Source organism: Biomphalaria glabrata, chromosome 15 (assembly GCF_947242115.1).
Source record: "Biomphalaria glabrata chromosome 15, xgBioGlab47.1, whole genome shotgun sequence".
Classification (NCBI taxonomy): domain Eukaryota; kingdom Metazoa; phylum Mollusca; class Gastropoda; family Planorbidae; genus Biomphalaria; species Biomphalaria glabrata.
Window position 1 is genome coordinate 10,761,366 of NC_074725.1, and position 18,761 is coordinate 10,780,126.

Sequence of the window (18,761 nt, forward strand, 5' to 3'; positions counted from 1 at the left end):
GGTATTCGATACTATCGTCGACTCATGACAATTAAATTGATGAAACATTTCAGTAAGTTATAGTCTGTAAAAGTAATATATCAAGTAACGGGTATATCACATTTTTTACACGAAGCGACCATTCACAGACGTAAATCATTCACGCCAACTTAAGCGTGAAACTCAATGGACTCATTGTTCTAGTTCATGTTCTGGCCAAATGTGAATATTCGTTTGTTATGAAGCGTCTGTTCCTGCTTCTAAATGGTTTTGGTTAAATTGAGGGGTCCCTAACAGAGGATGCATATTCTATTATAAGGCGTATGTATATATGTATGTCCCCCATAGAAATCAAAAGCGTTTGATCAATCTTGATACGTGGGTGTTTAATGCCCTACCCACAACCGGAAGGCCCTAAAAATAAAAATAAATAAAAATATATCTCTATTAAAGGACGAAACTTTTTAGCAAATCGTGTAAATCCGTTTTAACAGTATTTTATATTTGATATCAATATTTAGGCTAAACTGGTAAACCCATTTTCATATTAAACATTCATTTTAGTGGCAAAATATAAAAAAACTGATAAGGGAACATTCGCCATGTTTGAAATAGATCTAAATCCAGTCCACAAGATCAGTAATACCCAAACTAACTTCCGCAGGCCGCGGGTAATATCCGGCTAGTATATATAAATATATATACGCATGTAGTATATAAAGAGAGAAAGAGACAGAGAAATAGAAAAAGACTTGCGTAGAACAACAATCAATAACAAAAGGAAAAACCTATTCTGTCATGTAAGTGTCACGTGACCCACAAGACACAAATGCCAGCTCGGTTTGAAGATAATGAAAGAGTTAAAACTTAAGGAGTCGAATAGCATGCCTAGAAACACAATGCCACAGATGGGAAAGGTCAAAAGTCAAGCGAGAAATATGAAAGGCTAGAACATTGTAAGGTGACTATGTTGTCATGAAGATGTATCCACATTTGGCGTCATTTTGACCAACATGTTTCAGATGTTCCTTCATAATGACGGCGGGGTGGGGGGGGGGCGGCGGCTGGGAAGGTTTGAACCAGGGACTATGGAGACGATAGTCCATAGTGCATAACGCACGACCAGGCAGTCATGCTGAATTCGATACACACACGTTTGGCTCCCCTCCCCCCAATGTTAATATAAAGTGTATTGAGACATCGGGTTAATGTTCCCCCAGTTTCTTGAACATTGTTACCCCAGTTTCTTGAACATTGTTACCCCAGTTTCTTGAACATTGTTACCCCAGTTTCTTGAACATTGTTCCCCCAGTTTCTTGAACATTGTTACCCCAGTTTCTTGAACATTGTTCCCCCAGTTTCTTGAACATTGTTACCCCAGTTTCTTGAACATTGTTACCCCAGTTTCTTGAACATTGTTACCCCAGTTTCTTGAACATTGTTACCCCAGTTTCTTGAACATTGTTACCCCAGTTTCTTGAACATTGTTCCCCCAGTTTCTTGAACATTGTTACCCCAGTTTCTTGAACATTGTTACCCCAGTTTCTTGAACATTGTTACCCCAGTTTCTTGAACATTGTTACCCCAGTTTCTTGAACATTGTTACCCCAGTTTCTTGAACATTGTTACCCCAGTTTCTTGAACATTGTTACCCCAGTTTCTTGAACATTGTTACCCCAGTTTCTTGAACATTGTTACCCCAGTTTCTTGAACATTGTTCCCCCAGTTTCTTGAACATTGTTACCCCAGTTTCTTGAACATTGTTACCCCAGTTTCTTGAACATTGTTACCCCAGTTTCTTGAACATTGTTACCCCAGTTTCTTGAACATTGTTACCCCAGTTTCTTGAACATTGTTACCCCAGTTTCTTGAACATTGTTCCCCCAGTTTCTTGAACATTGTTACCCCAGTTTCTTGAACATTGTTCCCCCAGTTTCTTGAACATTGTTACCCCAGTTTCTTGAACATTGTTACCCCAGTTTCTTGAACATTGTTCCCCCAGTTTCTTGAACATTGTTACCCCAGTTTCTTGAACATTGTTACCCCAGTTTCTTGAACATTGTTCCCCCAGTTTCTTGAACATTGTTCCCCCAGTTTCTTGAACATTGTTACCCCAGTTTCTTGAACATTGTTCCCCCAGTTTCTTGAACATTGTTACCCCAGTTTCTTGAACATTGTTACCCCAGTTTCTTGAACATTGTTACCCCAGTTCTTCTGTTTTCTCACAGTGCATGACACTTCTATCGATCTGGCAAATTGTCCAGTCACATCTTTCAGACTCGCAATCTTGTGCATAACCCAGAGACAGGCACACTACGGCAGTCCTGCATACACACAGCGACACGCATGTAGCACCTAAAGACATACATTGTACTACGTGACGAGGTGTAGAGTCACATAACTATATATAATTGAGCCAAATCGCTGCACAGTTCAATAGCGCCATCAACTGTAATAGCCATCTTGTTTCCCCCTGCAGTCACTAATGTTTCTATAATGACAGTCAATTTGGAGACCTTCTTTCGTCACATCACAAGCTGTAACAAGTTTTGTGGCTTTAACCTCTGACAAACAAGAAACAATAAACCCTGCAATTGTAAAGACCATACTAGAAATCTAATATTATAACCCCAGAAGTAAAATCAAAAACCTCTTGTATTTCTACAATGGGTTGGAAGAAGTTGGAAAGATATATGCATACACATCAATACCCTAACTGAACCCCTTTTTTTTCAGCGTTTACTGACTACAACTTTATAATAGTAATATTTATATAGATAGAAATCTTTGCTGTTATAAACAAAATATAAACCTTCAGACACTTTCCAGATAAACGGTTTTAGACAAGACAATCTAACACTTCTCCAAGTCAGTTCAACTATTCATCAATTTGTACACACGCTATTAAACGGGAAAAGGGCAAACGGTGGATGCAAACTTCTGTAATAGAAGAATTTGACGATCTCAGCTGTTTGGTGAGCAGGCGATGATTGGACGATGTAAGCTACACTGCTAGCAGACGACGATCTGACCTATTTGGTAAACATGCAATGAGCTCAGCTAACTAAATATCAGGCGATCATCTCAGCTACCCTGCGCGTGAAGATGTTGGTATAGACCATTTAGAGAATTGGTTGGCGTGATCGAGACCATTTCTTGTAAAAGGCCTTTACACTGACCTGCAACGTCACAACCTGTGGGCAGTTCGTACAGAACTGTGACGTGGCAACAAACTATTAGTCTAAAACTGTCCTCAGATTGTGACGTTGCTTGTCAGTGAGCAGGCCTTCTATAACGATTGGTCTCGGCGTGACATGTCCTACACGCTGGTACGGAAACTCTCATTATGGCTGAACCTCATTATGTTTACTTTAAGAACTGTTATCGAGCACGGCGAGTGGAATAGAGGATAGACAGCAGACGTAGTGAAGACGTTTTGTGTTACAATAATAAAACGGTCGTCCCTTCAAAAAAAAAAAAGTTAATTAGGTACCAGAAGAGAGAGCATATTAAAATAGGTCTTGTATTTTTGCAAGCAAAATTGAGTTGAAACTTTTGCTTGAATCTGTCAAATCAACAACAACAACAAAAACAACAACAAGAAAAAAACAACAACATGTAGTTCTACCAAAGTAAACACGACCATTATAGGTGCTATAGAATGACATAGTTTAAATTAGTTTCGCAAAGCCAGACGTCAGAAAATGAAACGAAAAAGAAGATTTTGGAAGAGTGATAATTGGGCCAGAAAAGAAACTTCCATTTAAAAAAAAAATTGTCTTTCAGGTCTGAACAAAAGATCAGACAAATAATACGCAACAAAATAAAAAAAAATAAACTTAAAAGAAACAAAGTGTGTACGTTCTGGATAGTAATTAAAGTAAATAGAAAGTTTTTGTTCATTTCAAAATCCAATCGGTTAACAAAAAAAATCTATGGAAGTGTCCAACTGAGATCAGAGGTAGTGTGAGCGGGCACAAGACAGAACGAAGCAATTTTAATCCTTGAACAAACTCTTGGCTAATACATGATCAGGGATGGTCCGATGCTGAGCTGGAGAGGTTGGCATGATAGATTATCTTAGGAACACTTGTGTTTTATCTGGACATTGATTCATTGCCTTTACGTCATCATGTCCTTGGGTGAAACGTGCGTACAAGTCAATCAGTTCTCTCGGCAGACACTCAGTAGACACGGAGATAAAAACATGCTATTAATTAGTACCACCCACGCTGATGGAATCAAAATTCACCGATAGTTTTTCCCCCTCAATTTTCTTGTAGTTTTATAAGCGAACTCAAATACATAACTATAACAACTGTAGTGCGGATTTAAGAGGAATATTAAAGTTATACGAAATATTCGAATGAAGGATTGTTCGACTACTACAGTTGGACTAAGGTTCATACAGTAAACGAATTAGAATATAAGTATTCGAGTTGAAATAGGATAAAAATCCGCAAACATGCTTTTGATATCTCTATTCATCAGTGGTTCCCAAACTTTTTCCTCAAAGGAACGCTTCGCACATTATAAGTATTTAGCAAAACACTTTTTTTATAGATTAATTCACGTAGTGGCCTACTATTTAATTATTGCAGTAGTTCGCGGAACACTAGGGTTCCGCGTAACACAGTTTGAGAAATACTGATGTACATCCTTTTTTTTTTCAAAGACAATGAGAGCTTATTTACGGACAAAGTTTCGGAAAAAAGTTTTTCAACATTAAATGACAAGTGAACTTTTGTATATATGTATTAGACGTTTCTTCAAAGAAGATTATTGCGACCTAGTCCAAACCTCCTGAATGATGGCATGGGATGGAAGCGGGCAAGATTTGAACTCGATACCATTGTCACAACAGTCTGAAGTGCATACTACACGACCAAATCTCTGATATTATACTAATTTTGTTCTCTCCTCTCATCTGTCCCTAGACTTTGATCGTAAGATTTGCTGTGACAGTTCACGTCACCAAATCCCTTCACTTTGCCATGTCAGCAGCTGGTCTTAGGAGGATTTTTTTTAAAATGTAAATATTAGCATAAACTGTCTGCAGTTAGAATTCATCGTCATGACTCAAAAGAACAAGACCAGGTCTGAAAAAATCCCCCCCCCCCCCAAAAAAAAAAAAACTAGAATAAAGAAATAATCTATTTACTTTGGGAAATAACTCATAAGTAACTCCAGAAATTTTAACTGGCAATTGAGACCCAACCGTGGACCGAAAATAACCGCGCATAGGACTATTCTGAGTGAGAGTACCACGGGGCGACAGAGTAACCAATGAATGACTAAGTATCGATTAAGCCAATATAGAATTTCCCAATCTCTCTATAGTGCGATACCGATGCTATAATAAAGTGAACACGAAAAGAAATTGTTCAAATCTGTGCGAATCCTGAGAATAGTATCGATCTCCCGGCTGTAATTATGTTGATCTGGGTGTTATCAAGTACTGCTTCTGTTAACATGGGGAAAAGGGGAGGAGTGGGCTCTACATGCTGAAAATATGATGTGTGTGTGTATGTGTTTGAAGATATGGTGTGTGTGTGTGGTTGGGTTGAATATAATTGTTAAGATAAGAGGCTGGTTAAAATTGACACACACACAAATGTGACATTGTCGCGTCTATTGACAAACGATTGCAAGATATTTTATTGAAGGACAACTATTTCAAGGCCACATAGTCTTTCCCAATTCTAATAGACATCTCTGTGACGTAATGCCTTCAAAGCAAATATCACATTTCGATTATTTATTATGGACTATGAAGTCAAAATAAAGCGTTTTTTTTTTTGTTTTTTTTTTAACTATCGTTGAGAGGAATGGATAATGTTAAGTCCACCTGTTTCTGAGACTAATAAGTCAAGTCTGTGAGGTCGAGGTCATTGAGACGCTCATGTGGCTAGCTTCATATCCCAAAGAGAAACTAGAACAATGTGTTGGACTTGAGAAGTATGATAAAAAATTTCGTTTTGAAGAAATGAAGGTGATTAGTGCAAAATTTAGTCATAAAAAAGTCTAAAGTTTACATTGAAAATGAGTTCTTAATTTCAGTAATGACAATAAATAGAGTTATTGTTATTTGGAAAGTATTCTAAAGGTCAAGGATTGCTTTATAGATAGTCAGCTAATTATGGCATATCTATTCGTGCCGACGATTCCACTACATCAAAAAGTGATAAAAGCAACAAAAAAGTCGCTAAAATGTCGTGAAAAAAACTTCTATTCTAAATAAAGTTAGTATCCGCATATTTTTTTTTCTATAATTTACAAAAAAATCTTTATGATTAGGCAATTTAAACAAAAAGTATGTATTCTAATCAATGAGGAAATGATCGTGTGGAGATTATTTGTTTAGAAACAGCTTAGAGTTGGCATCTCAGGACGTTAAAACACGAGTTAACAGAAACAGCACAACAAGAGAACGGGATTTCATGAGCTAAGGTTCAATTTGGAATGACACGAAATGTTTTACATCACAGCTATCAAGGTACCTGTGACATTGGCGTATCCACACACACACACACACACATATATCTATATATGAGGAAAAAAAAAGAGCCAACATGTCTCAGCAGATACTTCCAAGTGTATTAAATATCATTTTAACACAGTCTCAACAACGAATCTTTTTGAGGAAGGGATAACCTCCCCTCTTTTATTCTCCCTATTCCATTAGTTCAACACTAGATTCTAAGTCCTGTTCATTAATTTAGTTTTTTTTTTCAAATTCACAAGGAAGTTTTGGACAAAGTTTGAGGCCAATATTCATGCCACGAGTTAATACAAAATACACTGTAGGCAACCTGAATCTGACAGTTGACTGTTTTGTCTTATGACAATATTGACCACAATCGATCACAATGTCTGTAGAACTTCTAGTTAGGAATGAAGAAATGTCTAAAGAACTTCTAGTTTGGAATGAAGAAATGTCTATAGAACTTCTAGTTAGGAATGAAGAAATGTCTATAGAACTTCTAGTTAGGAATGAAGAAATGTATATTTAGCTTCTAGTTAGGAATGAAGAAATGTATATTTAGCTTCTAGTTAGGAATGAAGAAATGTATATTTAGCTTCTAGTTAGGAATGAAGAAATGTCTATAGAACTTCTAGTTAGGAATGAAGAAATGTATATTTAGCTTCTAGTTAGGAATGAAGAAATGTGCATAAAGAACATAGTTAGGAATGAAGAAATGTCTATAGAACTTCTAGTTAGGAATGAAGAAATTTATATTTAGCTTCTAGTTAGGAATGAAGAAATGTGCATAAAGAACATAGGAATGAAGAAATGTCTATAGAACTTCTAGTTAGGAATGAAGAAATGTTTATAGAACTTCTAGTTAGGAATGAAGAAATGTCTATAGAACTTCTAGTTAGGAATGAAGAAATGTCTATAGAACTTCTAGTTAGGAATGAAGAAATGTATATTTAGCTTCTAGTTAGGAATGAAGAAATGTGCATAAAGAACATAGTTAGGAATGAAGAAATGTCTATAGAACTTCTAGTTAGGAATGAAGAAATGTATATTTAGCTTCTAGTTAGGAATGAAGAAATGTGCATAAAGAACATAGTTAGGAATGAAGAAATGTCTATAGAACTTCTAGTTAGGAATGAAGAAATGTATATTTAGCTTCTAGTTAGGAATGAAGAAATGTGCATAAAGAACATAGGAATGAAGAAATGTCTATAGAACTTCTAGTTAGGAATGAAGAAATGTTTATAGAACTTCTAGTTAGGAATGAAGAAATGTCTATAGAACTTCTAGTTAGGAATGAAGAAATGTCTATAGAACTTCTAGTTAGGAATGAAGAAATGTATATTTAGCTTCTAGTTAGGAATGAAGAAATGTGCATAAAGAACATAGTTAGGAATGAAGAAATGTCTATAGAACTTCTAGTTAGGAATGAAGAAATGTATATTTAGCTTCTAGTTAGGAATGAAGAAATGTGCATAAAGAACATAGTTAGGAATGAAGAAATGTCTATAGAACTTCTAGTTAGGAATGAAGAAATGTATATTTAGCTTCTAGTTAGGAATGAAGAAATGTGCATAAAGAACATAGTTAGGAATGAAGAAATGTCTATAGAACTTCTAGTTAGGAATGAAGAAATGTCTATAGAACTTCTAGTTAGGAATGAAGAAATGTCTATAGAACTTCTAGTTAGGAATGAAGAAATGTCTATAGAATTTCTAGTTAGGAATGAAGAAATGTCTATAGAATTTCTAGTTAGGAATGAAGAAATGTACATAGAGCTTCTAGTTTGGAATGAAGAAATGTGCATAGAGCTTCTATTTAAGAAATCTTGATAAAAGATTATACAAAACTGGATTGGCTCTCTCTAGTATAGACTACTTCAACATTTGCTTTTTCTTTGCAGACATTTGATTTCGCGCCCCTTGTTTCCTCAGTACGAATCTCTTCCTGATCTCAAAATCGAATCCTCGAAACCGAAGTGCTAAAAATCTCACAGGGCCATCTCCGTTTCTTGTACCACGTGACCTGTATTAATAGAGCTATTGAGGAATCAATCAATTCTGTTTACTTGGTTCCATTACTGCACACGGATCAAGGGCATTCCATTTCAAGCGCGGCGGTGTTTGGTCAAGTCGTTTCAATTGAAGAGTCCTTACGGTCTTAGTCTTCTCCTAGAAATTAGTTGTCATTGTTTCTTTAAATAGTCCTAATATACCAGACTATAATAACCAGACTATACTCTCGATGTGTTCGTCCAAGTACTGTCGCTCGTAGTTCAAGTCAAACAGGGGCAGGGAAAGATTTTCAACGTATGAATTGAAGAGTAACTGGGTATCGATACCACTGCATTCTCATGTATAGTAATTAAGCCTCTTCATTTCTGTTATATCGCAAATACTTTAGAACTTGAGAAAAAAGTCATATTAAACAAAAAAGATTTATTTAAAAATCGATTCCCACTTTATAAAGCTGATGATGGTTTATCAATTCTCACTCTATTTATTTCTACCAATGCTTTATTATTGCAAGGAGTCTTTCTAGCACAATCAAGTTCTTCTTGGAGTCGAGTGAGGTCATTCCCATTGAAGACGTGGGACGTAATGTGTCAGCAAAGATTTTCATTAATAAAAGACGTAAGCCGAATTTAATTTTAGGATGAAAAACGTATTAGGGCCAATCCAGAGTTTTCACTGTGCGGCCAATTAGCTAGCGATTTTTTTTCCACAAAAGATAAACATAAACTGTCCAATTTTTAGGAAACTCATTAGAGCCATTTTCGAAATTCAAGAATATTTTTTTGCTTCCAACTTTTTGAACCTGTTGAGAGTAAGTTTATAGTAAAAGAAAGTAAAGTTCCCCTTTCAGACCTTGTGATCTATAGGGCAGATGCTGTAAAGGTCATCTGTTTCTGTGGACTACAGTTAACGAGGGTGTCATGTGGCCAGCACAAAGAGCAACCACCTTTACTTTCGCCAACTTATGTTAGATACCCATTTGAGTTGGGTAAAAAACTTGAAATTAAAAATCCCAGTCGGGATTCGAACTCGAGACCCCTCAACAAAACGCTTTACCACTCAGCCAGCACGATCCCAAGTTGAACTGTAAAATGTTTTTTTTTCACCTTGACTCACGATTAGCAAATGAACAGGAAGTTCAATCTTCCCAAAGCAATCTAGCTTTTAAAAAAAAAGTTAAACGTAGTGAAAAAAAGACGACTGATCGAAGTTAGTCACTATTTAATATAACACTTTATATAATATAACGCTTTATATAACACTTTATATCATATAACACTTTATATAACACTTTATATTAATTTATCAATTTTGCAACTAAAAATGATTTAATCCATATTAAAAATGTTGGATCAATGCACTTTGAAAAACAGACACAAACATGAGAGTTGAAATGGCAAACTAATCTAAATGGCTCTTAATGTTCTGGAATCTAATGAAGCATTTTGTTTGAGATCACTGGAGCGAGTTTTACATTTTAAGTTTGGTCGAAAGTTTTGGCGAAAAGAAAAGACTCACAATAAAAAAAAATCCGTAGAGCGCAAGGTTCTCAATGGAACTTAGGCTAATCAGTTGACTCAATTTAGGGGACATTTCATCATTTAAGATGCACTGATTACAAAGGTGGGGTCTCCTTGTAATGATTCCTGCGCCAATGAAGTATATCAACACCGACTTGATGATCAGTAGAGCAGCAGCACATTCGCGTCCAGACTTCAGTAAAACCTTCCGTGCAGCACTCTTTAGAACGCTGCCACTTAGCGCCTGTGTCATTAGATATACTCGCCAGAACTTCATTGTCAAAGCTTTAGAGTATGAATACCACAAATAGCTTCTGTGTTGACTCTGTAAATAAATATGCTCTGATCTGGCCTAATGAAAGCAGCTGCAGGTAAACATCTTTTCAAAACAGTTATATTAAGTCCCACATTGGCTAGACCGAATGCACTCATATGTGGCAACACACATTCAACGTCAAAACTGACTAACAGAAATATAATCAATCTATTAATTAACAATTCACTAAACGGTGTAATACATCTGGACAGCTATAATATTTACATACACTAAATAAATACATTTAAAATTATACCGTTATGTTAAATTTATCAAAGTCAATGATTGTCAAGATGCAGTGCTATCTGGCAACTTGTAACTTCTGCTCTAATTACATATCAAAGCCACCAAATTTCTGTACTATCTGGCAAGCATGTCAGAAATAAAGATGTTGAGCACCACTGGTAAAAGACTTCGCCTAAAACAAGGGACGAAGAATTACCCTTTGTGTAAGAGATCGACATCATGACTAGCGATGGCCAGGTAATAGCCATGAACTAAAAGAGATGGCCAAATGGCGGTTTGAAAGGAAAAAAAGCAGACGACCAATGAAACCAAGTCAGCGACTCTAGAGGTAACAAAGTTGAGCCCAAATGATTTCATTTCCTGCTGAAAGCAATACAATCAGGCAATTCTCAAAGAACGTCCAATCCATTAGTCACGCCGAGATGTCAGTGCCAGATTTTTGTCGACTTCCTGAGAAAAAGAGGAAGGACAAGAAAAAAGAAAGACTGAGCGAGTGATAAAGAGAGAGAGAGAGAGAGAGAGAGAGAGAGAATGAGGGATGGGAGAACGGACCAAGTGACACAAAATTTGTGCGTGACATCAGTGTCTTGATTGGAGCCTCGGAAACGGACAGACAACCACTTGCGGTCAGCACTCTGGCACAAGTGGACGTCCAATTGAAAATCATTGGCACTAAAAGTACTCTGTCACATTCTGTCAAAACAGTGTCCACCCGCAATAACTATCGTGTAAATTGAGCCAGAAGAAGATCTCCAGTGCAACATGTGAGCATCCAATGACATGTTGTAAGTTGCCATGACAAAATTGAAAACGTCTAAGATACAAGATTTCAATATTGAGTTTTACATATAGGAAAACATGTTTGGGGGAAATAGTTTTCTATTTGTGAACACAGAGAGGGTTAGGGTTAGGTCACGAGACATTTTCAACACAGTCATCTCCTCTTTGTTCAGTTTTTTTAAATTATATTTTTTATTTCAACATTCAGTTACATGTCTTAAAGCAATAAAATACAGAAACATAGATAAAGAGATAAAGAATCGAATGTCATAAGGAGAAATGTAAAATCGATGCCAAATATATATATATATAATAAAATGAGGAAAATTGAGAGATTTTGAAATAGACAAACTAAACAATGTCAAGGACGACCTATTGCCAACTTCATAGTTAACATCTATTTGCGCTAAAAGACACAGAGCTATAAATACATTTTAGTTTTACAATGCTTAGAAAAGGTACACAAAGTTACCTTAAGGCTTTTTAAAAACACATAATCAACACGTCCCTATATTCTGTACACCTAACACACCAACGTTAGTCATAAAAGCTAGCTATTTAATGCTATTCGTCACAGATGAAAATCTCACTAATAACGAACTATACAGTAAGGACAACATCCATAATTAAGTCCGAGTAGCCTCATGACTTTTAATACAAAACTAGGCCATCAAATCATTTGTACTCGACACTGGTGTCGCCCCTCCAATAAATGACTCTAAATCAATGTTTCCCAAACTTTTTCCTTAACGGAACACTTCGCACATTCTGAGTATTTAGCGGGACACTTTGCGTATTTTTTAGAGAGATTAATTCACGTGGTGGCCAACTAGTTAATTATTCCAGTAGTTTGTGGACCTTTACATCCTCTGCCCTTTAGACCACAAGGTCTGAAAAGGGAACTTTACTTTTACTTTTAGATCGTGGAACTCCTATTCAGGTCTAGCGGAATATCAGGGCTCCGCGGAACATAGTTTAGGAAACACTGAATCTAAATAATTGACGTCTGTTGCACACCATGTTGCTGCATTTAGAGCTAAAAATAACTCAGTTAAGCTAGAAAAGCTCACATACACGCACACGAATGTGCACACGTGAGAACTATACGACAGACATGCACACGTATGTGCACACGTGAGAACTATACGACAGACATGCACACGAATGTGCGCACGTGAGAACTATACGACAGACATGCACACGTATGTGCACACGTGAGAACTATACGACAGACATGCACACGTATGTGCACACGTGAGAACAATACGACAGACACGCACACGTATGTGCGCACGTGAGAACAATACGACAGACATGCACACGTATGTGCACACGTGAGAACAATACGACAGACACGCACACGTATGTGCGCACGTGAGAACAATACGACAGACATGCACACGTATAGGCGCACGTGACAGAATACGACAGAAAATAGAGAGAACAACGGACGAAACACGAAGAGACGGCTTGTAGGGCTTGTAGTGACGACATTGACTGCGCCCTTCTTTCTGTAATAAAGTTTTGTGTTCTAAAAGGCTGGATTAACTTATTTTATACCATTTGTTCTGTTCCTGAGTTGTATTTCAGAACTCGCGAATGCCATTTCAAGTTCACAATTACGTTTGCTCAACTTAAGCTACCAACCACCAACAGTACACGTGAAAAACGTCATCTCGGAAATGTAGGATTTCTGATGCATGAGGATTTTTGTAAGCTGAAACATTACATGTCTTCTTCTGGTTAAAGGGCGAACTCACAAACTCTTTAACGACCATTGTGTTTTTGCAATATTGGAACAAATATTGTTTACAAATGAGCTAAAAGGAATCGTCTCTTTTTCTTGTCTATATATTCTATATATCAATGTATCCGACAAAAGTGTATACAAAAGTAGAATACTTGTGAAGAAATAGTCTAGGTCTGTCTAGACATAAGATCATTGGCTAATCTGAAATCTCTGTAGAAAGATCAAGAAACCAGAAAGCTAGTTCTCCAAAACGAGAACGGAGACAAGTTCTTAAGTACAGCTCGGAGTCTTAAGTCCGGGAATTTCCGGTTGTGAAGGAACTTTGGCCATTAGTGCCAGACTTTGCAGGGTGTTTTTTTCTTTTTTGCCAGGCGCTATTTTAGTTTATATGTGTGACTGCTTGCTATCCGAGGGAATCTTCCGAGCAGATTTTCTTTTTACTACAGGGAAAGCTACTTACAATGACACAAGAGATGTTCAGTGAGGATTGGTTTGGCTTTTATTGGTATTGCTTGGATCCGCCTGGAAGTGACGAGCGCGGACAAAGTGATAAAGATTTTAAAAAGAACAAAAAAAAAAAAACATGTAAAAAAAATAGTTTGCTAGAACACATGGAACAACAAACCAGTTCTTCGAATTTCTTAGTAAAGGATGAGCCCGATAAATCATCGACCAAATAAAAACAACAAAGATCGATAGTCATTTAGTAACCAACGCTTTAAGAAATATAGCTATAATTAATAGATGTATGATGAATTTCGTTTCCAGTGTTTTAGAAAAGTATTTTACAATTTAGAAGTCTGAGATCGAGAAACAAGACAAGCTGCCTCACAAACCACGAGAAAGGCCAACTAGTGTGTCCATCGCGTGTAGGGACACTCTGGTCAGGAATGATTAGAACTTGGATTGGATTTGGGCTCGCTACCCTAGATAGGTCAGTTGACTGCTGAAGTGATAGAAACACGTATATACAAATTGTACCTTTACCTTTACCTAACCCTTAGTCTGTTGGACCGTTGGGGCACCATGCTAGATTTGTCGATCGTCTTTCTCCATTCCTCTCTGTCTTTTGCCTTAGTTATAAACTCTTTCAATGACAGACCCATGCAATCTTTAATGTTGTCTTCCCATCGCTTTCTCCGTCTGCCTCTTCTTCCTTTTCCTGGTACTGTTCTTCCCTGAAGAAAGGTCTTTGAGAGCTCCTAAGACCTTGTAATATGGCCATACATTTTTAGCTTGCCCTTTTTTTTTTTTCGATAGTTAGCAGGTCATCATGGGGTCCAATCACTGTAGTAACCCTGTCACTAATCTTCTGGTCTTCGGTCTTTAAATGTGATACCTAGGATCCTTCTGTAGCATCTCAATTCCATTGCTAGGATCCTCCTCTCTAGTTCTGCAGTCAGCATCCAAGACTCACAAGCATATAAAAATGTGGCCATGACCAGGGAGCGCATCAGTCTGATTTTGGTGCCTTTGTCTTTCCATATTATTTTAAGTTTTGAAAGGGCTGCTGTGGACTGTGCGACTCGGGCCAGTAGTTCAGGTTTCGTTCCATCATCTGAGACAATAGCTCCGAGGTATTTGAAACTACTGACACTAGTCAGAAATGGAAAAAAAATACAGATAAAAATTAAAACACTCAAAGGATAGGACGACAGTCATGTTGTAGCCGAGCAACAGAAAAGATAAATGACTAAGCTTTGTTCTTGTGAGTGTGTGTGTGTTTTTTGGGCTGCCCCACATTCTGTTCCCGTCGGGGGTCAGCATGACATACATAGACTAAGAAAAAAAAAAGGTAATATCTTTACTTTTTGTCTAGGCCACATATTCGGTCACTGGGTGGTTAGCTGTCCAATCAGTCACCAACTGGATGTGATCGGGAATAAGAAAAAAAAAAAGAACTAACAAAATTGATACTTTGAGCTGACCAGATGAGGCAAGAGTCCAGTGGTTAATGAAACAGTAACCATTCAGCTCCGACCATTCCCCTATTCCTAATATCTTTCTGACACTCTTGCTGACACTGAATTACTCGGAGGCGTTACCCTCTAGACTAGTGATGCCCAAAATACGGCACGCGGGCCAGGACGTAGTTCCACCCGGCCCGCCGAAACGTCGGCACAAAGTGAAGAAAATAAAAGGTTGACAAATGTATCTTACCTGCGTTAGAGCCCTGATTTTTTCTTTGATGGATTGGTACTACGACCTTTAACATTGGTAAGTTTATGAAATGGGAAAGCTGAAGAAACTAAAGGTGGAATGTAGAATCTACCAGTTAAAGTGAACAGATCTTTATCTTTTGTGGAACAAGATAATAATTTTTGAGCAGAATGCTTCTCAGTATGTTATTTGAGAGTCTATTGCTTTTTTTATTTTTTCCTGTGCGATTACCAATCAAAACCCTATTTTAACTTTAGCATTATGCCAGAGAATGCAAAAAAAAAAAAAATTCTTCAGAATCTCTAAATATCAGGTTTCTTTTTAATATAAGTATAAGTGAATCTGTGCGTTTAAACCAGATGATAGGATAGGATGAATTCGATTAATGGAAAATATGCAGTTGCAATAAGCATTGAATAAAGGATGGATACACTTAAGGCCAAATCCTGCATGTCCGCTTTTTGGCGGGCATATGGTAACCTTAGGGCCAACATGCTTTATCAACAAGAGAACTTTTCAAAATGAAGAGTTCCAATTTTTATTCTTTGTTCTCGTGCCAAGTCCAGCTTGATGGCCGGACTTTATCCCGAAATGAGACCATCACCCATTAATTAAACTGACCTCCTAAAGCTAGCCCAATCTTTAAACTCAAGTTAACTTTGGCTGAGACGAAAGCTGGAAGTGAATGAAGAAAGGGGAGAGAATTAGGTCGTAAAACGAGCAGACGCAAAAGGTGTAGAGATTGAGAGTGGATGTGAAAATAATGATGAGCGATGGGGGGGGGGGGACAGAAGTGAAAGAGTTAAAAGTGTCAACATAATGACAGAAAGACTAAAAGAAAATTGGAAAAAGGGGTGGGGGGTACCCACGAAAAAGCAAAAAGCTAGAAATTTCAAGATAGAGACAAAGAATGAAGATAAACGAAGAGAGATAGAGAGCAAAAGAGAAGGAGGAATCTGAGTCCCCCCACCCTGAAAGTATATCATCTTCATTCGAAGTTAGTGAATGTTAATAAAAGACCTCACTGACCTAAACATTGTGATCAAAGACATGGCGTTTCAGGAGCTTGAAAGTGAATCACAACTGACAAACAAGATGTCTGGAAAATAAACTTATCTCTAGACAATAAGGCTTACACTTTTAATAAAACGGAGAGAGAGAGAGAGAGAGAGAGAGAGAGAGAGAGAGAGAGAGAGAGAGAGAGAGAGAGAGGAGAAATAGAACCAAACGAGAAAGAGAGAGAGAAAGACAGAGAATAAAGAAAAAGAATAGAAAGAGAATCGAGAAAGTGAGATTGAGAAATAAATAGAGCGAGAGAAAGAGGGATATTTTAGAGAGAAAGAGAATAAAGAGAGAGAACTGAGAGATAGAAACAAAAAAAGAAAGAGATAAAGAGAAAGAGAAAAGAGAGAGGGAAAGATAAAGAGAGAGAAATAAATAGACAGAGAGAGTAAGAGTCGCATATTTCTTGATTAAAATATGTGCCAGATCTCAGCTCTTACTTAAACCCTTCAAATCCTTACAATTCTGCAATCCATACTGCCATCCGGTCTAAACGATTTTTTTAAAAGCAGCTTCAAGAACTCAATTTCTGGCAGTGAACTGATCGTGTGTCCGTGTGTAAGTTAAAGTGGTACAGAACAACATTTTACTTTTATAACAAGAAAAGCCATATTCTAAGTTCAAAAAACAAGGTTACAAAGACAGTTTGTGTGGAAACACAAACTCAAAATCGGCCTCCGAAGTGATCCACCAGGCGGGTAAAAAGGCAGGTTTCAATATTTTCAGAAAGAATATCAGAAAGGCAAATGACAGAGAAGAATGGAGAAAGAACGTTGATAGATCATGTGTGGTGCCCCAACAGTCCATCAGACCAAGAATTAGATGAAAATGAAGGTGAAATCAGATGTAAATCTGGCCTAACAGACTTCATATAATGATTATCTTATTGATCTAAAAAAAAGGAGTTCGATTTATCGCTTTGATAGATTAGGGTTATATGAAAAACTACTTACTACGGACAGACAGACATTTCACACAAAACTAATAGCGTCTTTTCACCTTTCGGGGGAGGGGGCATCAAAAACAACAACAAATCAACCATTGACCACATAAAGAATATAAGCTCAAGACACGTTTTCTAGCTGTGTCTCTTTAAACAGACACACACTCATACTCATACACACAAACACACGCACACACACACACACGACAGGATCATTATTAAGTAAGTCAGTAAGATATAGTTGATATTGGTTTTATGTTTTTAGGTTTCACGTGTTTCGTAAGTTCTTTCAGTATTGAAGATTATATCACCAGTAACGAGCGAATAACATTTCAGATGTATGAGAACTAAGAACTATAAGAGCTAAGAGCTAAGAACTATGATATCTAAGAACTATATGATCTAAGAACTATAAGAACCAAGAACTATAAGAGCTAAGAACTATATGAACTAAGAACTATAAGAACCAAGAACTATAAGAGCTAAGAACTATAAGAGCTACTATATGAACTAAGAACTATAAGAACCAAGAACTATAAGAACCAAGAACTATAAGAGCTAAGAACTATAAGAGCTACTACAAGAGCTAAGAACTATAAGAGCCAAGAACTATAAGAGCTAAGAACTATATGAACTAAGAACTATAAGAACCAAGAACTATAAGAACCAAGAACTATAAGAGCTAAGAACTATAAGAGCTAAGAACTATAAGAGCTACTATATGAACTAAGAACTATAAGAACCAAGAACTATAAGAACCAAGAACTGTAAGAGCTAAGAACTATATGAGCTACTATATGAACTAAGAACTATAAGAACCAAGAACTATAAGAACCAAGAACTATAAGAGCTAAGAACTATGAGAGCTAAGAACTATAAGAGCTAAGAACTATAAGAGCTAAGAACTATAAGAGCTAAGAACTATAAGAGCCAATAACTATAAGAGCTAAGAACTATAAGAACTACAATGAATGTAAAATATAGATGGATTTCAATAACAGTTGACAGTTAAGTACCAAGTATGATGCTAAACATTGCAATGTTTGTTAATTAAGAAGCACCTACGGAATTCTGCGTTGTTTGGACCCCACGAACGTGAAACATGTCCTTAAAGCCCCCTCCTCCCCCCCCCCTCTAGTTTTAAAGTCTCTACTAACTGATCTTAATGTATCATTTATTTTACCAACATGTTACTAAGTACTATTTTTTTTAACACTAATAAGGCGTGTCTTCAAGTCTGAAGTTGTTTCTTTTTTTTTTTTGCTCTATTTTTTTAAAGAGGTCAGTCATTTCAATCCAATGACAGTCTATTCAACGCAATCCAGTGGCATGACCTCTTGACAGCACCCTCTAGAACCCATGTCCACAATGCCATGAAGCTCACCCTGGCACAACGAGACGCGCGGGGTGGCGGGAGAAACGTCAGACAGCAAGAAATAAAGAGAACGGGAGGAGGCGGGGAGGGGGCGCTGACTACTCTGTTGCGAGTGAGCTGTGTCCTGGACGGTG

General features: G+C 37.1%; 1 protein-coding gene across 1 annotated transcript in view; it reads right to left on the reverse strand.

Annotated features, from left to right (window-relative positions):
* The window catches only part of LOC106055639 (cilia- and flagella-associated protein 300-like), a 79,597-nt gene that overhangs the window by 20,522 nt on the left and 40,314 nt on the right, over positions 1 to 18,761 (reverse strand). The gene's annotated exons all lie outside the window — the stretch shown is intronic.